Raw genomic sequence first — 22,005 nt, forward strand, 5'->3', positions numbered from 1 at the left:
CCTCATTGCACCATCTCAATTCATGAAGGGAGCTCATAAGAAAGACAGAGATTCCTTTCACCAGGGTGTGTAGTGACAGGAGAAGAGGCAAAGGTTTTAAACTGAAAGCAGGGAGATTTAGATTAGACAAAATGAACAAATTATTTATAGTGACAGTGGGGAGGCCCTGGCACAGGTTGCCCAGAGAAGCTGTGGCTGCCCCACCCCTGGAAGTGTTCAAAACCAGGTTGGAAAAGGGCTTGGAAAAACCTGGTTTAGAGGAAGGTCTCTGTGGCACAAACTTGGACTACACAATTCTTGAAAGTCCTTGCCAAACCAAACCATTTTCTAATTCTATGATTTGCCATGAATATACTGTTTTATAATGACCTTGTGAATAGTTTGTATTTTTTTAACAACATTTATCATTATAACCAAATCTCTAATACACAACACCCCACCTTTGTTGCCACTTGATTTCCTCCTTTTTTGAGGCCAGACAACCTCTGTAGTCTCAGCAGAGAAATTCTTTACCTGGGTCATCAGTGCCAAATGATCTGCTGTGTGAGCTGGCCCAGGGAAAGCTCAATCATACTAATGAGGTAATCACTGAGCTCCTAATGAATGGGATTAGTGACTGGGCAAGGATTGTTTGTCCTGGATCCCTTGTTCAAATGCAGCTCGAAGCTCTCAAAATATTTGCTTGCAATCAGCCACGAGCTGGGTTCGTTTCAGCTCTCACTAACTAGATGAAAATTATTTTCATCTCTGCAGGATTTGCCAAATGTGCTGATGGAGGCAGTCTGCAGTTTGTGGGGGAGAGAAAAGGGGAGTTCTAGTTCAGAAGTAAACTCTCTGTAGTGAGGTAAAGCCATAGGTGTCATAATTTTTAATTTCATGCCAGCATGAAGCTCGGCTGGAGAAAAAGAAGAAGAGTGTCACTCTATTCATTAGCCTTTCTTAATAGCAATTAATGAATATTTAATGTAACATATACCAGTCCAGTTAGGTAGATTTTGTATATCTAAAGAAAAGCCACCAGAAACTGTGACTTGTGTTTCTTCTCCAAACCTGACTGTGCTGATTTAAGTTTCACAGTTTTGACCCTGAGTGAGCTTAAGCACCTGCAAATGCTCTCTGAGCATTTTCTGTGCTCAACCTTTACTGATGAAAGACTGTGTCAGCTCTTTGGAAAGGGAGCATGTAACTGATATCAGTGCAGGTGAGAATCCAGTTTAATATTTGTTACTCATTTCTAAAACTCCACAGCACCCAACCCCCATAACATAGAAAGGTAACATTTTTTTCTTTTTTTTTTTTTTTCTTTTTCTGGTAATAAATATTTTTCAAAATCAAAAGATTTTGCTTTACCCAAAGAGTAAAAAATATATAATTTTCTTAAATTCTCTTTAATAATTTCTATGGTGTTTTAATTAAAACCATTTTTGAAATGCTTTATTTACTGGAGGAAAACTGCATTTATAACACATGACACATTTAAAGATGAATTTCAATGGCATTTTCAATCATGTTGTCAGGAGAAAACATTATGGATGAAAATGGAACAAACTCACAAACACTGGTTGCATTGAAACATATTAAATGAAATCTGGAGCAAGATTTGGCATTTTTCATGAGATATCTTTCTTGGTTTTTTTTAAAGGCCACCAAAAAATCATAACATAATGTTTTGTTTATTTGTCCTGCTCTTTCAGTGAGGTTTCTCATGAATAAATATGGTGTTCTGTGCATACAGTGGGATCAAATAAGCATCTAATTCATGTGTTGTAAACGGCACATGAAATTGTGGAAGTGCTTAGCTCAGATCCAGCAGAGCAAATTCTAAAGCAGCAGTGCACAGCAGGGGAATCTGAGCTAAATTAATTTTTAAACATACAAAAAGAGTAACAAAATAAAACTAATCATAATAAAAAAAATAACCAGACAAACATCTTGACTTTCATGGTTTTAAATGAGCAGAATTGGAGATCAGGAGCATGTTAAAAACACAAACAACAGAGATGAATTAACAGCTACTTGTCTTACAGCACATTGTATAGCAAATCTGGAGGCAAAGAAATCGAATTCCCCAGATAGAGGGGGCACAATTAAAATCTGTAACATAAGGTAAAACATGCCTGTGATGAAGAGGGGGAAAAATAGGCAAAATTATTCACAATGATACCAACACACAGTATAAAACTTGGCTTTTCTTTCATACAATTAGTGCTTGTTGGTTATAGCAGGATTAACATGACGTGATCAGAAATGCAGACACGGACGCGGGGCCTGAATGTGCAGTGCCTTGAGAATCCATCCCAGGGTGACCACGGGCTCTGTAAAACCAAGAACAGCTGGTGAGTATTCACAGGGCCCCCAGAGAATTTCTGGGGCAGAGGTGTCACTGATGGAAGGGTGGCTGCTCCCAAAAGGTACAGACAGCAACAAAGCAGATCAAGCTCAGGAAAGTGTATTTTCACTGATTCCAGACCAAGGTAATTGTGGAAGTGCGAGGGATGAGAAGACTGGGACAGATTACGCACAAAGGCTGTGGGCTCCTCATCCCTGGAAATGTTCAAAACCAAGTTGGAAGGGGCTGTGAATAACCAGGAAGGACTCCCTGTCCATGGCAGAGAGGTTGGAATGAGATCATCTTTAAGGTCCCTTCCAACCCAAACTTTTCCATGGTTCTGTGACTGAGAATACAGAAAAAACCCCAAATTCATCAAGAAAATACAGCATATAACCTGTAGCAAGGAAAAAAGTAAATTTTGTGTTCTCTTCAATGCCAGCAGTTCCCATACCTGGAGAAAAGTGCATTCAGTTTTAAAAATATAATTTTCTGCAAAATAGACAAAGAGTAGAAGACAGAGCATGGCACTGTGCTCTTTGCTGGACAGAACAGAGCTGGGAAATTGTATTGTTTCCCATTTTTCCATGCCATGAAAAAACTAAAACCTTAGGCACTTCCTCTGACTAGGAACAACTCATTATAACTTGTAGATGTGTAATTAGAGATCAAAAACATGTAGATCTAAACCATAAAATGTTTACACTATTCATGTAGACAAGTTAATGGAATTTATTAAAAGGGCACTTTTTGATCAAAGAGTCTGTTTCTCTCCAATTACTGTAAAAGAAACTTCTTAAGAAAGACATCAGCAGCAGGATAGCACCTCCAAGATCAGCACTTTGCACTTCTGAGGTTACACAGATTGTATTTTTGCACTCACCACCTATGAAACAGCCCTGAGTGTTTGTAGGAAACATCACTATGAAATATATCAGCAGGCTTTTGTAGAATTTTTGTTTATTCTACCTCTGATTCCTCAGTGACTGTGTTTGTGTACACATTCAGTCTAAGAAAGTCAGGTTAAACTTATTATCCAGAGGATAGGAATGAAAAACTGGATTGTCATTATTATTACTGAAAGCATAACTGATAACAACTTCTTTTCTTTTTTCTAGCTCTTTTAAATACAGGTGAAAGCCTCAGAAACACTGTTTTAATTATGCTTTGCTGCAAACCAACAAGGTGTTAAAATAGACCATGATCAGACACAAAGCAGCCAAATATAGAGACAAACATATTTTCATTTATGCTAATTTTTAAACTGCTCATTATAAGATTGTTCAGATAATATTTTTGAAACCAGATGTCCATTATGTGCTGTGCTGCAGATACAAAGCAGAGATGAGGGTTCCTGCATTGTATTCACATAAACACCTCAAAGAGGCAATAGAAGCACTCTAATGGAAGGGTACCCTTCTGAAGATGACATTCATCCCAGCTAATTTAAGGTCTAAGCACCTCCATCTGAGTAGAATGACTCCCAGGCTCCAGGCTCCTATTACAGTAATTACAGATCTAATCAATACAGCCAAAGATTTTTAGGGTTTTTAGGGTGGGGATCATTTGAATAAAGTAATCAACTCCACATTGACCTAAATTTCACCGGCTGGTATTGACTCACATTAACTGCAAAGGGATCTTCAGGATGACTTTCCCAGATGCAGAGAGGGTCACTGTTGGCATCTAAATTTAGCTGCACAAATTCAGCAGCCAAAGTCCTTTTAATGTCACAGGAGGAGTTGCTCAAGTCACTCACACAAGTAAAAAGCCAGCTCTGGAAAGGGGATGCACACCACTAATCATTTAACCTTTCCTTCAACTTGGGAACTATTCTCACTTTTCTGAGATTTAATATTTCCCAGCACTTTTTAAAGAGGAAAGGCTCTAAGGTGAACCTTGAGGGTCTCTTGCAACCTAAACCATTTTATGGCATTATAGAATCCTATCCTATTTCTGCAGGTGCTAGCCAACAACATTCAGCACCTGTTCAAGTTACAGAATCACAGAAATTCACAGATTCTGGAGATGAAGTAGGGTGAGAAGGGCTGTGCCCAGTTGGATTTTGAATAGTTCCAAAGCTGGAGGCTCCATAACTCTCAGCAACCCATTTCCCCATTTGGTAATCTTATACTAAAAAAAAAAAAAAAAAAAAAAAACAAACAAAAAAGCCAAAACAAAACAAAGAAAAAAAAAAAGTGGTTTTACATGCCCAAAATATTTTTCATTTTTTTTTTTCAGGTTGTGATCACTGCCTTTTGACCTGTCAGCAGAAACCACTGAGAAGAGCCTGCTTCTACCTTCTTTATCCCCCTGCCTCAGGTATTTATAGATGGGAAAGCTCCTACAGAGCCTTTCCTTCCCCAGACTGCAATCCCAGCTCTCTCGGCCTCTCCTCACATGTCAGAGAGCTCCTGTGCAGGCACACACATGCCTGTGTTCAGGAGCAAAAGAACACAGATCCTCTGGAGCTTGGACAGAATTCTCCAAGCACTGGGATGAAGATGGGTTGGACATGAATCCAAACCCTATGTCCAGCACAGACCCATTGCTCTTAGCAGGCTCTGCAGCTGCTGGGGATTCTGAATTTTGATTTGAAATCAGGGACAATATTTATTTAAATATAAATATTTAAAATGCAAAAGCCATTTGGATAAGAAATAGGTAATCTACAAGGCTTGGAGTGCAGCAAGGGAGATTCTCCAGACACAAACTGGCTAAAAGATATTGTGGGCCAAAAACCCAACAGACTTCGTATACCTGTCAGGTTTGCTTGAGGATAAATATGAATTTAAGTTACTGAGAGAGAGTTTGAGTTCTGTCATACTCTTAGGTTTTGATTAAAGATTTTTTTTTACTTTTTGTGTAGTAATACTTACACTAAGTTTAGCAGTTCTACTCATGGACCATACAGTCTTATCTTAGTTGCTGTACAAATAGAGAACTAAATAACAATCTTTGGAAAGAAATAAATTAAAATTATGCTGGAATGTATCTTAGGTTTTCTTTAATGTCTTGGGAACTTTATTGGTATAAATGTGTCTGACTTGAGGCTTTGTCTGTCTTTATTTCTGTGATTATTTTCATAATCATTAAAAGGAAACAGATATATTTATCTTGATTTTTTCCTCCATGCATAAAGAGAGAGAGCAAATAAAAAAAGGACCCTGCTGCTATCAAGGTGCAAAAATTATGCTTCTATAAGCTGACAGATCACTGAGAAGTGTAAAAGCAGCCTGTAAAGAGCTGCAACAAGAACCTTAGGTAAGGATCCATCCTCCAACTCTCCTTAGCTCAGAGAAGAATCTTTCCCCTCTTTGAGGTTTTCAGTGTAGACTCTGCTCGTTTATTTAGTCTGGGCTGTTCTGGCTGTGAATTAAAGAGGTGGTCTCATGGGAAGATAAATTATTAAGAGTAATAAATAATAATTTGTCCCTACCTGCTGTTGTTCCAAATCAAGTGAGATCTCTGTCTGGGCAAATATGAGGATGTGTATCACACTGTGTAAATAAGTTGTGATAATACAACCTTTGACATTTGCAAATTTACATGGATTTAGGACTTTCTCATAGATACAAATCTCAAAGGATTTCTCTGTTAGAGAAGGCTCATCTAGACAAATCATATTCCGTTATTAATAATAGGTGACAATTATATATGCAGAGCTTTTGGGTGGTTGAATGTTTCTTTAAAAGTGTGAAACAATGACAATCATTGGAAGCTGATTGAGAAGATTGAAGGTGGCCCATGAAATTACCAAGTGGAATTTTGCCTCAGTGAAAGGGGAGAGATGACCCAAATCTCATTAAAGTCCATGCAAACACTCTCACTGACTTTATCCAGCCCATAGGAAAGGTCTTGCAGCTGCTCTGCAAAGTCATAGAATGAACAGATGGATTTTGGTGGTGAGCACTGAAAACATGGACATGGAAACATCTCTTCAGAGTTATTTAAAGGCCCTTGCCAACGTGTCAAGCTCAGGCAGGGAGGGAGCCTGTGCCAGTGCTGGATGCTCAGTACAGGTGTCTTGAAAGACAGATAACCCACAGAAAGGAAATGTTAAGCCCTTGACTTGAGCTTGCCATTTTTTGTTTAATTCAGTTTTATTTTCTCTTATTTTGATTTTGATTTTCAGTGTTCTGGTGAACCTGTTTCCAAGTCACTATTGCCTTTTGATGTTTTCAAACTGAAACTTTCCCATATGCATAATTTACACTAATTAAATCCATGTCAAAACTTTATCTGCTTTTCTCTAAAACTGTTGCATACTTTATAGTTTCAGATGCACATTGCAAAGTAGCTTCCAAATATCACAAAGCTGAAATCCTGTGACATCATCTCATTCATGATGTGAATGTAGAACCTAAATTAATCTGTGAGGCTGACAGTGGAGACAGCATCTTATAACATGAGGATCTAAATTGTCTATTTCTAAAACCCCAAAGAGAGTATTAAAGGGAAACCAGGAAATCTATGGTTGTTTACATTTTTCTGGCTCTAGTTCCTTGTAGCTGCTAATATTCTGATTTTCATTTCCTGACAATATGGCAAATATACTTTGCTTCTGTGTTTAGGATTCAACTGATCACCAGCTTTGGACATCAACATTAAATTTATCCAAAGTCAGATAACCTTTCTCTGCAGTTGGGGTGCAATTCATGGCTTAACTCATTTGAAATTAATCTCTTCCATCTGTGGTGGCAGGGAATGGCCTCTGAAAACCCTTCCTGATCACTCTGATGAAGGTTTCAAAATGGGCTTGATATAAGTTTTATTTTATACATAAATTTTAATGATGTATTTTCAGGATAGAAAATAAAGAAAATAAAAGGAAAGAAAGAAAAAGGTCACAATACTAAGAAAACGTGTGATGTTTCCTGCTTCTTTGAAGCTGAAGTTAATCAGATAGCAGATTAGTCTGAGAATTACATTTCTGACATTGTAAACCTTCCAGGCCTTTAGCTGGGCCTTTTTTCAAGTGTAGTACACAATAAAGAAATTTTGCCTTCAGTACAGACTGTTGTTTCATCAGTTAAAGATCATCTCTTTAAAGAATCCTTCCCACTAATTTTCTAGGGAAGCAAATGATGTCCACTTTTCATTGCAGAATTTCTTCAGTGCACGACTGCCCACAGCAGGAAAGCTGCTGCTCTTATTCAGCCACTCTGGTCATTTCTGCTTATTCTGGAGTTCTAACAGCAGCTTCTTAATATAGGACAGGCCTAATAACCCAAGAGTCTTCTGTCAGAAAAAAAATGAGATGGCAGGGTGATGATATACCCCGTGCAATATGGCTTAATATTCACTTACACTTTTATTTCCCCTGTGCTTTCTCTTAATTGCATCAATGGTTCCCAGAAGCCACCTTTGATTCAACTTCACTGAAATAATTTCTTTTTCTGCTTAGAAAGATGGCCCAGTAGAAATCCAGGCCCTTTGGAAGACTAGGGTATTTTGGGCCCTGATATGAAGTTCTTCAAATTTGGCAGCTGCAGCTCATTGTTAAAATAGGAGTTCTGGATAAAGATATCAAAGATATTAATGCAAGTGCATGGGTATCTGTCAGGGACCACCACAAGAGCATAGGTGTGTTTTATGGAGAGTATGGGTTAACCCTAAGGCAAAACTAAAACAAGGGATTAGATGATACTGGGAAAAAAACAAAACAAAACAAAACAAAACCCCAGGAACAAAACCCAAGCCCACAGTCCAGGCACTGTTTGGGGGTCCAAGACGGGTGTTGTCTATCCAAATCAGTTCCTTGGGATTCACTACACTAAAGGAAATCCCAAATCTTTTCCATCTTCATGTTTAGTCATGCTCCTAGTGGGAATTTACCCCTGTGCATTTCAGTCTGACCCCTAAAGATTTGTCTTAGCAGTGCACAGTACATGGCAAAGCTTTTAAGAAAATGTGCAACTGGTACTCATATAAACATGCAAAAAAGGTCCGCAGCAGCTCAGAATTTGCACCTGGGAGGCAAAGCTGCAGAAGATGACATAATAATGGCCAGGGATACAATGGGTGATATCACATTTCAGAAGTGAATATTGCTAGCTGAACTTCGGGGATCATGAGAAAATTCATTTCTCAGAGGTGGAATGCCCAGAGCCTGGGAGGTGACACGTAATGAATTAGAGTAATTTTGCCCAACCTGTTAAAAACAAATGCTGTTATAGAAGTAGCAGGGCCATTTGCATAAAGATTTTTAAATTACCTGGTGTTGAATATGTGAAACATCAGGTAATGACATTGCAAACTCAGCTCTGATTAAATGGCAAGTGAAGAGCGAATCTCAGCAGCATTGTCTTATCACATTAAAACAAGGGGAAAATCTATTTATGAGTGAGCTGACCTCATTTTTTCTCTCATAGCCCGCTGTGTGTGGCAGAGTTCGGGATGATTGAAAAGTCATTGCATAGTTCTCTAACATGACAATGTTTAATACAAGAAAAAGTTCTTTTTCAACCTCCAGCAACCTTTTTTTTTTTGAGTGATGGACCTGGTATAAGTCCCAAATGAATTTTTTGAGGTTGTGTGAGGTTTAAAATTTGGGTTCTAACAAGTTGTACCAGAAAGTTCTGACAGGAAACCTCAGGAGCTACTGAAGCACAAACTTCATTCCTGTACTATAGTAAGTCAGGAAATAGAAAGAATCAAACCCACCTAATAATTAGGCCTTGCTTCTTCTCAAGGTCACAAGTCAAAGGAGATGCTTCCTCCAAAGAAATGTGTACTCATTTTCTCTTAATATTACTTTTCTTGTAGAAGCACTGTCACCCTGTTTAGCCTGGAGGAAAAGGGGCGACCTTATTGCTTTCTACAACTACCTTAAAGGAAGTAATAGTGAGGTGGGTGTCAGTCTCTTCTCTCAAGTAACAAAAGACAGAAGAAGAGGAAATGGTCTCAAGTTGTGCCAGAGAAGATTTAGAGTTGATTTCTTTCATGGAAATGGTTGTATAGCAATGGAGCAGGCTGTCCATGGAAGTGGTAGAGTTGTCATCCCAGGAAGTGGAAAAAAACGTGTGGATATGCACTTGAGGATTTGGTTCGGTGGCGAACTTGGTGGTGGTGGTGGTAGGAGAACAGTACAACTCAATAGTTGGAACCTCAACAATTCTATGATTTTACTTCTCAAAAAAAAAATTCTTGGAAATTGGGATTTCCTTCACAACATCCCAATAACAAACTAAATAAATTTATCTGAAGTCATCTTTTTCTGAGGGCTGAAACTCAGAAGAGTGAGGCTCGAGTTACAGAGGAGGGCTGTGACTTTATTTTATTGCCTTGACAAGAAAGTTAAAATTTCCAGCAATGTGTGATCTAAATCTAAATGACTGAATGACCAAAAAAATACCATTGGTTGTTCTTCCTCCATGGGTTCACTTTGCAATTTAAGCTGCAGTAACTTTGCTCGTTTGCAAGAAGGTTCTGTGAAAGAGGCCACATCCCTTCTGGTCTGAGCAGCCACTGCCTCTCCCTAGCAGGACAGGGCTCCCTGACTCACATTTGGCAACTCCTGCAGTGTGGAGGGAGGAAGGACAGAGAAAAGCAGCTTCATGAATATGTGGAATTATTCTGGGAAGCACTCAGGATAATGTAAAAACCAGAGACATAAAACACTGGCCAGCTGAGACACTAAGAGAGATTAGATAGCAGACCTGGCAACTCATCCATTTGCACCAGTGTGGCAAATTTTGTGGGTTTTTTGGGAACAAGCAGAGTTACTGGCATTTGACTTTCATCTTGGATTAAGCATCAGGAGGAAAAATGCTGACTTATGTTAAAATGTGTCTGGTTGCAGGACAGATTCAAGGAGATGGATGCCTAAGCACTGGAGCACACAGTCAAGGCTACCAAGGATGCAAATCTCTCAGTGCCCATCCAGTGCTTCGTTACTGTCCCACCATCCCTGAGAACCTGCCATGGGGAAATACCAGGCTTTCACCTTGCAGCTGCTTTTAACTACAGAGCAAGCAAATCACAGCCGTAAAAGGTGACAGAAACCCTTAAATTCTCATTCACGTGTTACTGGAAATAAACCTTAAAAAAGCCCACAGAAGACATACAAAATGGTTGGCATTAAACTATTCCAGCTAAGGGAGCAGGAGCTGTATGCTCCGGTTCTGCTGAAAGGGAGCTGGTGGCAGAATAATGTGGTTTGTGCAGAACTAGGGAAAATGAGAGCTGAAAATGTTCCCTATCAGGAAAGAAAAACACACTTGCATAGCAAGAGTTGCTGTCTCACACACTGATGGGTGTTCTCAGAGCAGCAGCAATGCATATTTAAACATAAGAAGTACCTTAGATAATTTTTTTAAAGACTATTTAACTATGAAGGAAACAAAACTGGTTTTAGTCAATGAGGACAGAGATGGAATGGACAAAACTCTTAACACTGGAAATAGAACTGCAACTTATGACGTTTTCATTAAGAACAGCACAGGAAATAAATTGCTACAGAGAGAGCTAATTAAAAAAGAACTAATAAATTCTCTAGATGTAAATATAATGCATTTTTTTCATCCATCTGGGCTCTAGCTGTTGTTAACTCTGTGTGATGCTGGTTTTACATGCGTATGCTGGTGTTATTCCTACAGATGGTGCCAGGGCTGAGGCACAGGATGGAAGGAAGCTTCATGTTTGCTTTGCTTACATTCTAAGAGTCAGCACTGGATTAATGCAAACCCTAATCCCATCAGAAAAGAGATATTTTTGTAGACACCAGGGAGACTAATGCAGTTGATCCCTGCTTATGGCAGGAAAATGCACAGATGTCAGAGATTTCACTCTGATATTTTTAGACAACCTTGGTAAATCTTTTGGACCCCTCCTCATTTGGACCTTAGTGGGCTGTTCATAAATAAGGGTGAAAACAGCTGAGTTGACTTTCCTTTTGATCTCTTCCACCATTATTCCAGTGTAGGTGGGTGAAATATCCTGCCTAGTGGATGTTTATTCCCTTTTCTACTGCTCCAGATTAGTTAATATGGAATATTATGGATGAGATTCTTTGCATTCAAATTCAAATGTTCAGATCAACACAAATCACTCTCATTTCTCTTTAGAGAGGAGAGAGGACAATCTGGCTCAACTTTAATGAATCCATTCAACAGCTGAAAAAAAAATTATGCCTTAGCCTGAAAGGGAACATAAAGTAACAAGTTCAGGTTTAGTTGTCTAAACTTCAGTGACACTAATATAATCTTTCTTTTTTTTTAATATTCTAATGCTGGACCAAATATTTATGTACTACCTTATTCTGTTCACAGGTTTTTATGGTTTACCCTGTATATTTTTTCTATAAACAAATCTTCAGCGACCAGATAAATGAGTGTTGCAACCACTAGGATCAGAAAGAAGCCTTTATTCATAACATGCCTTGTACATCTTCCTTCCTTCCTTCCTTCCTTCCTTCCTTCCTTCCTTCCTTCCTTCCTTCCTTCCTTCCTTCCTTCCTTCCTTCCTTCCTTCCTTCCTTCCTTCCTTCCTTCCTTCCTTCCTTCCTTCCTTCCTTCCTTCCTTCCTTCCTTCCTTCCTTCCTTCCTTCCTTCCTTTTTTTTTTATTGTACACACAAAGTGTTCCCATTTTCATATGGAATCCAGATTATCTTCATTTTCTTGGGTTGCATTATTGGAAATAAGGATAAGTATCAACTCTCATGTCAGATCTTACTGGGACCCATCTAATTAAAACCTTATAAATTCTTTAGTTACTGTATGGACACAACTCCCATCTTGTTTTCCCCATAATATTCTTTGTGTACAGAAAAGCAATCCTATCCTCCACTATGTATGCTCTCCTACCATACTCACCAAAAATGAATAAAATAAAACCGACAGGTTAAAGGGAAGAATAGAAAAATATTTCAAAGAACGATCTCTGAGTTACTGAGCAAGAAACAATGTCAGAACTCCCTGAGTAGGAAATAATCAGAAGCTTGGACAGTGCCCAGGGAATATTTTATGTACATCATTTGTTATTACTCTTCCTTGAGTGCCTGTTCATGGGTACTGCTGGAGACAATGAAGGGGTGAAATATTTTGTGCTGGCCAGACTGAGTGTCCTAAAGTCCCCAAAATAGTTGTGTCAGATTTATCAGGGTGCTGCATCCATTTAACTCCTCCCTGTTTATTATCACTGCTGGGAAGACCAACACTAAAGGCATTGTGCAGAGTTCTACAAGTGTCTCCATTTTCTTTTGGAAAGAAACAGGATTTTGTTGGGGAGGGAAGACAATCATGAGTAATCACTGAAGAGTCAGCTATACATTATATATTCTGCATCGTGCCTCTGGCTCCATTTTTGGGAGCAGAAATGATTAAGATTTTACTTACTCCTTAGCATGTAGTGCTATAAGGGATTAAGACAGAAAAGAGGGGAGATGAAGTATTTAAGCGCTCCAGTAGACACAGGGAAAGCATTTGTGTATCAAAAAAGCCATTTTTCAGCTGAAGTCTATTAGACAAGAGGCAAAGGAACAAAATAAAAGGGATCAGTTTTAACAGGTCTTGTGTACTACAGTGACTGAGGTGCTTAAGATAAGAGTGAAAAACTAGTATAGACAAAATACAAGATAGGAAATTCCAGAGAGTTACTGTGAATCCATGGAATGGATAGAGATTTTTGAGGTTTCTTTATGTCTCTGTAGTTGTTTGAAAAGCAGAATAATTTTGGTAGTTGATGCACAGCCTTCTCTGTCCAGCACACCCAAGATCTCCAAGACAATGGTATTTAGCAATGACTTTTGGGACTTCCCATGGACTTTTTCAGAGGGCTCTTCGTGCACATCATGTTTAACAGGTCTGAACAAAAGCCTACACTTCACATGCACCAAACAAGTGGAGATCCTTTCCCCTCAGATACTGAACTGTCACAGACATCTTTTATGAAAAATCTTTTCCTTAGGATTTTTTTCTCCTGAGAAGCTGAGAGGCCTCAGGAACAAAATGTAAACAACGATTATCTGCTGCTGTGGAATGCAACAGGTGCATCTGTGATTGGTCTCATAGAGCTGTTTCTAATTAATGGCCAATCACAGTCAGCCGGCTTGGACTCTCTGTCCAAGACAAAAACTTTTGTTATCATTCTTATTCTATTCTTAGCTAGCCTTCTGATGAAATCCTTCCTTCTATTCTTTTATATAGTTTTAATTTAATATATATAATAAAATAATAAATCAAGCCTTCTGATACATGGAGTCAGATCCTCGTCTCTTCCCTCATCCTCAGACCCCTGTGCACATGGTCACACTGAACTTTCCTCTTAACAAGAATAACAGCAACACTGAAAAACCAAGCAAACAAACTAAAAAATCAAAGGCATAATATTTATTTTTCTTCACCTGCAGCTGGCAGCAGCTGGAAGAATCAGAATAAACTCAAAGTTGCCAACACCTTGCCAAGTGTTTCTTTAGATGTCTTTTGCCTTCTCTGCACTGGGTTCCTAGTTAGGAATTCCTTCTTTGGAGGTGGCAGATTCCTCCAGCAACGAACCCCAGCCCATCAGTGGAAGTGACACCTCAAAGCACACAATTCCTCTCTGTATTTCCCCCTCAATAAAGCTGTAGTGCAGCTGCATCTGGAAATAAATAATTCCCTCCTCCTCTGCAGCAGGTGGAGCCCAGAGCACAGCCTTGTCTGCAGCAGCAGTGATGAGGTTGGGAAGATTCCTCCACAGTAGGAGGGATCACACACATTTGGGAGACCACTTTGCCTGTTATCCCCAACTCTGAGGATGAAGGAGAAGGAGGGGAACGCTCATTGAAACAGGTCAGGCTGTGATTTAGACCAGCTTCATCCTTGTTCTTTGGAGAGGAGTTATAAATATTTTAAGGAGAAACAGCGATGCTACTTAAAAAGCACTTACCTAATTAAACCTCAAGTGCAGGAATCTTTATTCTGCAGAGCTGCACTCTGTGATGCTCAGCACCTCGGGCTATACCTCAGCCATATGGCACTTTAATAGGCACTAGCAGAGGGAGCCCTTTTTATATTTTAACAGATGGGTGCAAGCTACTGGGGTTGGAGCAGAGGGCAGAATGAAAGGAAATGTAAGGGAAGAGAATAAAGAAAAAGACAAAGTTCAAATAATGAATTCTTATTGAACTCTTCCACTTCTGCTTGAAACAGCTTGAAGTCTTGTTTCTTTCCTAGAAGGAGCTTCTGTTGCTTGGACTCAGACTCACTGATCACAAACCATTTCACAGCAGATTTACCGTGTGAGGCTTTGTCCTTGCAGCAGAAATACCACTGCTGATTTCAGAATTTCAGAGTCTGCTGGCCCAACAAATACCCGTACGAGTTTAGAAGCAGGATTGAAACTTTTACAGTGTTTCCTCTGCTGTACCTGTGTCCCTCTATATCACAGTCTCAACAAGATTGGGTTGTATCAGAGAATTACTGGAAGACCTCACAAGGGAAAGTCAGTACAGACATGTTGCTGGGGAAACAGTAAAGAGAATCCAAGAAAAGAGTCAGAAATGGGAGGCCTATTTGAAAATAACTGATTTATTGAAACATTTAGCTTTCAGATAGATCCTGATCTTGTGGCCAAGAAGATCAATGGGATCCTGGGATGCATCAGGAAGAGAGTTGCCAGCAGACTGAGGGGGGTGATCCTGCCCCTCTGCTCAGCCCTGGTGAGGCACATCTGGAGTGCTCTGTCCAGCTCTGGGCTCCTCAGGACCAGGGAGGCAATGGAGCTCCTGGAGCAGGTCCAGGGAAGGGTGATGAAGATGATGAAGGGACTGGAGCATCACTGATTAGGAAAAGCTGAGGGAGCTGGGGCTGTTCAGCCTCAAAAAGAGACAACTGAGAGGTGACCTCATCCCTGTGTGTCTCTGTCTGCAGGGAGGGGTCAGAGAGGGCCCAGGCTCTGCTCTGGGGGCCCAGCAGTGGGACAAGAGGAACAGGCAGGGACTGACCCCACAAAGTTCCACTGGACATGAGGCAGAACTTCTTCCCTGGGCAGTGACCAAGGCCTGATGAGATTGCCCGGAGAGGGTGTGGGGTCTCCCTCACTGGAGATATTCCAGCGCTGTCTGGACACAATCCTGTGCCTGTGCTGGAGCAGAGAGGTGGCACCAGGTGACCCCACTGTGGTCCCTTCCAACCTGACCGATCCTGTGGCTCTGTGTGATCTGGTAAGACTGAGGTTTTAACTGCAGCAATTGCATTCAGCAAATAAGATCATCAGCCAAAAGGACCACAGGGCTAAAGGATCATTATTCCATTTACATTGAGGTTGCTACATGGTTTAATGTTTCCCAAATCTGCCATTTCATAGCTTTGTTGCCTCACCCAAAACATTGTGTGATTCCTGTCTCACCTTCCTGTCTTTCCTTGACTGTACTTCCATAAATATCATTCCTTCCATTCCATGCATTTGTTTCCCACTCCACAGGATAAGTTTAATTTGTCCCAAAATGCCTGTGGCAAGTTTTTACCCTCTGGGGATTGCTAGGGAGCCCATTCTAGGGAGCTCTGATGGAGAGTGGCTGCATCATTCCATGTGGCACTGCAGATAATTCTGCCTGATATTCCAGATATTCCTGCTGATATTCCTACACCAGTTCTGGAACTGCATCACCCAGGGCGAAGCACCTGCGGCAGCTCAGTTTTCCTTTTGCAAGGGTACAAAACATGCAAAGTATGTAATGTGTGCTTTTTATCAAACATTCTGTGTGTTACCTTGTTCTACAAAAACTGTGAATCCATTAAACATATTAAATATTTATTTAATCAGTGATTTTCCTCTATTTGTTCTATCTTCTAGTGTCCATCAATGTATCATAAAAAACAATGTTCTGTGAATGTGTTCTCAGAGCATTAATTCCTTTATTGAGAAAATCTCTTGTTATTTTAATCCTCCATCTGAATTCCTTATGAAGAAAATGTTAATTAATGTAGAGTTTTTATTTTCATTATTATTCATCACTCTCTGCAATAGCTCAGTATTTTAAAAAGGCAGAACTGGATGTTTCCAACAAAGCACAGATTTCATATTGGATTTCTACTGAATTTTAACTGCAAGGAATAATAAATGGAAATGTGTTAAAATGTTTATGTGTATTTCAAATTGTGTTTCCCAAATTATCTGTACATCTATGTCAGATTTGAATGTCTGTGTGAGAAAATTAGATCTACTCATGGCTCCCACATTGTAAGTTTTTTGATGGGCCTAGCAGGTTATGCCAGCCATGACATCAAATTTTATTCTTAGAACATTATCAATTCTTATATTAAATTTTCCTTTTACTTAACACACTTGAGACTTTTGACTGGAATTACCTGGTTTATATGTTTTAGGGTTTTTTTTCTATGTGGCCAGGCCTGTTTTGGTCAGGTTTTACTCAATAATTGAGAAGTAATTCTCATGGATCAGATGTACACAGGGGTAGGATATTCTAAGTCCAGCACAGGGTTCATGCAGTCAATAACAGAACTTCAGCAATGCACCTTTTTAATTTTTTTTATTTTTGGGAAGGGGATTTTTTTTTTTAACATTTCTAGCTAATCCAACACTGTGCAAACTGAAAGGAAGAAGCTCTTCCAAGTTGAACGTCAGAAAACAGCCATGAACCCTCTGTTAGGAAACTGGAAAGGGTTTCACCATCTTTGGGAAGTTGCTTGTAAAACTGCTGTAAACACACTGGGTCTGGTTCTCACATTAGAAACATTTTATGCTTAATGTAATTCAGTTTATGGCCCCAGTGCACTGCAAGAGTGGTGTAAATTGGCATTAAAGTTAATGAGAATTAGGCCTAGGGAGTCTAATATTTGCATTCTACAGTGGTTGAAATTACTTCTGTTGTTTTATAGCAATGTTTAAAAGTCAGCACAGAGACATTATAAATAAAAAAAACTTGGGTCACATCCATCCATCCATCCATCCATCCATCCATCCATCCATCCATCCATCCATCCATCCATCCACCAAAGAGAAATGCACTGCAACATTTAATACAGAGCCTAAGCCTTGATTTAATTACAAGTAAGATTAATTTGGCCTTTTAAATGTAGATGCAGATACAGTAATTTTTATAAATCCACGTCTTTCAATCATTTAAAACTGTCAGCACTTTATTCAAAGGTAAAAGTTTTCATGAGCCTCATTTCACATTTCTTCTGTGAGTAAAAAATGATGCAAAGATAACAATGATAAATGAAAATAGTGTACCATGAATAAGTTTCAAAATGCTGACAGAAAATATTTGCCCTTGCATGAAATAAATGCTTTGGGAAAACAGAAATAGAGATTTCCTTTACCTTCAAATGTAATAACCTTTTTAATGACTTGGGAGCCATCTGATTGTTTGTTATGAAACTCACTGTTTCTGCTTATGTAGGGATTTTGTTTATTATTATGGTCGTATTTGTCTTTCTCTGTCTGAAATTGGTTGGTGCCCAAAGGAAAGCATTAAAAAAGAATTCACAAATTTCTGATATTTCATCATTTCAGTTATATTTTAGCAAATATTCAGATCTCTGAGGTACTCTCAGAGCTGTGCTTTGCAGTGATGTTATATTTCTATGAGGCAAGAGAGAAATATCCCAGAAATCTAAGACTATAAATGCATCAAGATTGTTCTTTTTAGGAGGAAAAATCTGTATGACTACAAAAAAGCAATTGCAATCCATGCAGATACTCTTTGCATTTTCTAACTAAAAATGATAATTTTTTAAAATATATATTCTTCATATAAACCTAAGTTCTCTTGTAGGTTGAAATTTCATAGATATTCATGGTTTGTGTCTCTATGGTATGAAAATACTGTTGAAGAAACATTTTTTACATAGAATATTTAAATCTGGGATAACTGGAAATGTGAGAAAATATGTCTCATGGGAATCACTGCAAAACTCATTGACAAAATTATATGCTCCAGGCTTGAGGCTTCTTCTGACTAATTAAAAAAGGACACATAAGAATCCCAAATCCAGTAAAGAAAAGGTCAAATTCAAAGTATCACATCCAAAATACTTTGAAGTATAGTCAGAAAACCATACAAAGGCTTTAATATAATCCTTTAACACAAAACAGGAGTATGTGTTTTGGAAACTCGAGGAATTCTGACTCACTACTCACAGAGTTTGAAATCAAAACACACATAAATAGAATTTTTAGCTCAGGCTATTTTTTTTTTTTTTTTGGGTAGTCATTACAGAGGATGACTTAATAAAGGACTTGAATGGGGAGACAGATTTCCTTCTCTTTCCCTATGCAGGGATTGAGAGGGCAGAAATGCCAGGGTACACTTACTGCCTTGCAAAACAAAGGCTGGCAATTAACATTTCTGTTTAGAAGTTGGTGTAATTTTCTCCCCTCCAGTATGCACCAATTAGCTCTGGAAATGCAAAACATGTTTGTGTAATTTTGTGGATTCTCGTTTTCTAAACTTTGCAATCAGGAGGACAGAAATTTCTATTAATGCCAATCTTTTTGCTTAATGCTTTTCTCTTTGGATTCTTATTTGTTTGTTTGCTTGTTTTGTTTTAAAGGACTGCCAGTGAAAGATCCTCACTTTGTAGAATCTGTTTCTAAATTGAATAGAGAGATTTCCAAACTCTACAAAATCACACTTCTTAATGTAACAGAAGAGAGAAAAAAGGACAGTTTGCTGAAGCAAATTATCCCTTGAAAAATTCAGAACCACATGGGCTACCCTCAACATCAGCAGGACATCACATTTCAACATAAATATAAAAGATTATAGAAAAAAATCCTAAATATTCCATCACCAGCACACCCATCTCCTTCTGCCATATGCCATTTCCCTTCTCCTATTTAATTTGAAAGTCTTCTACTGCATTTCCTTCATATCATATTTGGGGACGAGACCTCAGAAGAGATGGATTGAAAGGAAAACCTCTGTCACAGGCCCTGGTGTCACATGCTAGCAGTGCCTTTGTGGAGGTGACAGCTCATTTGAAGGGGACAGTCCTGGTTCTGCTACTTTCTCTTGCTTTCTGTCTCTGCTCACACTGTGCCATGAACCCTTGCATTTTTTAGCTCATGGACTCTAAATATGAGCTATGTTCACAGAATACAAGAATCAGAATGGTTTGGGTTGAAAGGGACCTTAAAGATCATCTCATTTCATCCCCTGTCATGGGCAGGGACACCTTCCACCATCCCAGGGTGCTCCAAGCCCCATCCAACCTGGCCTTGGACACTTTCAGGGATGGGGCAGCCACAGCTGCTCTGAGTAACCTGTGCCAGGGCTTCACCACCCTCTGAATAAAGAATTTTCCCCCTGTTTAATCCAAACCTATTGTCTCTCAGTTTGAAACCACATGTTCTACAAATTATACAAGCCATGTCCAAACATAAATGAAAACTCACTGGGAAGTTGGGTTCTTGCCTTATCTCTGAAGAATAAAACTCCCTATCTTGCTGCTCTTGTTTTTGGGATGGGATGGGATGGGCAACAGAATGCAGAAGGACCTCATGGAACCTGAAGTGAAAAACATGAAAGTCCAGGTCTAACTTAAGTGTTATACAATATGGAGCACTTTGAATGATCAAAAAGCTTTAGTGATGTTCTGCCAAGAGGTACTGACCCCAAAATTGATTTAGGATCATGGGCTATCTCAAGTTGGAAGGGACCCATATTAAAACTAAACCATCTGACTAAAAGCTTTGTCCATACCTTCCTTGAACTCTGACAGACTTGGTGCCAGGACCACTACCCTGCTGAGTCCAGCAACTGACTTCCCTCTCAGTGAACAATCTGAAAATGTTTTTTATCCTAATGGAAAACCTTCCAATCCTGCTGGATGAGGATGTGGTGTGACTCACTGGGTTTCCTTAAAGGCTATAAATAAATGCAGATTGTGGGGTGCTTTCCTCTTCTTTTCATAAAACATTTGGAAGGCGGAGAGAACAGACAGTCTAATTTTCTGTTGCAACAGTGGCTTGTTATGTATGAAGTCATTAGGAACAATTAAGTGATAATGCTGAACAATTTAATAATGGAATTAGAAACCTGAGAAAGTACAGGAAATGTATAATCTACGTAATTTGGGTCCCAATTCACCCAGTTCTGATGCTGCTGCTGCTCTGTGCAGCTTCATCACAGCAGACTGTGCTCTCTGTGACCTCCACCTTGGCACAGTGAGGAAGACTTTGGAATTCAACTCCCTTTGTGGGAATAAATAAATCCTCCTTGGATTTTAATATTGAATCCAGTTGGTAATGGGCTGGATTTGGTTTGTGTTCAGAGAAAAAAGTCACATTTTTTTTCAAAATCACAAAAAAAAAATTCAAGAAAAAGGAGAGAACAAAAAATATTATTTACAGCTTGAAATGAAATTTTTTGGGATAACTCATTCAAATTTCCTTTTGAGTATTGAGCCAGTAATCTTGTAAAGATGGGAAAAAATGTGTGTCAAAAAATTGTTATCTTTTTTATTCCTATTCTGGTAGCTGCAGATACTTTAGGTACTTTGGCACCCAAAGCTCCAAGTGCAGACCTGAACAATCTTGCCAAAATATGAAAGACTTAGGACTGCAGGGACTGTGTTCAGCCTCAGTGGAGCACAGGACAGGGATCTCTGGGTTGTGTTAGATCTTTTAGAAGATGCACGTAAGTTCGGCTTTTTTTTGGAAAAAAAAAAGGAGTTCATTTCTTGTGTCCACAGCATCACTCAGTCCTTCTGGCACCAAACTCCAACCAGCTGCAAAGTTCATTAAAAAACAATATTCTGTCATGAATGGTTACATCAACACCGAAGCTGAAGCCAGCCAGCAATGGGACTTTTTTCTTTTTTCATATTTTATTTTTTTAAAGCAAAACAACAACAACAAAAAACCTCAGAAATTTAGTCAGATGAATATTTCATCACCCAGTTTACTTCTCCACTTTGAACACAAATTGATGTTTCAGCAGGACTACAAGGCAGGCAGCCACCTACAGAACTTCCCCAGGCAGAATTATATGTACTTTTTGAAGTTAAACAGAAATAAGACAGTGACAATTTTTTCCGTTTTGTTCCCCTAATTGCCAGACAAAGTGCAATTTTCTGTTCTGTTCTATCAACCAGATGCCCTTGTCATCCACCATCGAGCTACCGTAATGGAACTTGACGTCCTCTTTGTTGTTTCTCTCTGCATTTGTGTGACTCACTGCTCAAAATAAAAATGTACTAAGAATACCAAAGGTTGTTGTCATAGAAAAGTTATGAAATTCCTTTCATCTAATTGCTTTCAGCTGTTTTGGGGTTTTTTTTTTGCAGGGCTGGGGCTTTTGAAATTGTCTTGATATGCTGTGAGCACTCAGCCATGGGGTTATGTACCAGCCAACACATCAGTTTTCAGCAGAAATCTTGCTAAAGGTAAAGTTTTCCAAGGTACTTTGGCACCTAAAGCACCAAGTGCAGACCTGAGCAAACTTCCCAAAAATGTGAAAGATTCAGGATTTCTTTTGAATACTTTATTCAGTTGAAAACCTGTCCAGATTTGACAAATGGCCACAAATTACCCCAGAGCACTACAAATCAGCTGAAGTTGTGGCGCTCAACACTCAAGGCACTGGAGCATCACAAAAGGTTAAAAAGAAAGGATGGAATTGTGCCATTGGTTCTTGAAGCCAGGACACACAGGTAAGTGTCAGCAGGAGAAATTCCTGCAATTTGTTAAGAATTAAGAAGGCAAATCAGCCATTCCATGACTG

At 39.1% G+C, this 22,005-nt stretch overlaps 1 protein-coding gene across 3 annotated transcripts in view; it reads right to left on the reverse strand.

Moving 5' to 3' along the window:
• Positions 1-1,367: 1,367 nt before the first annotated feature.
• Positions 1,368-22,005, reverse strand: part of TSNARE1 (t-SNARE domain containing 1) — a 469,627-nt gene continuing 448,989 nt past the window's right edge. For all 3 annotated transcript variants that reach the window (XM_058029909.1, XM_058029926.1, XM_058029901.1), the window contains exon 14: positions 1,368-2,315. The gene's annotated coding sequence lies outside the window, so the exon portion shown is untranslated. The remainder of the gene's footprint in view (positions 2,316-22,005) is intronic.

This window comes from Melospiza georgiana, chromosome 1 (genome assembly GCF_028018845.1).
Source record: "Melospiza georgiana isolate bMelGeo1 chromosome 1, bMelGeo1.pri, whole genome shotgun sequence".
NCBI lineage: Eukaryota > Metazoa > Chordata > Aves > Passeriformes > Passerellidae > Melospiza > Melospiza georgiana.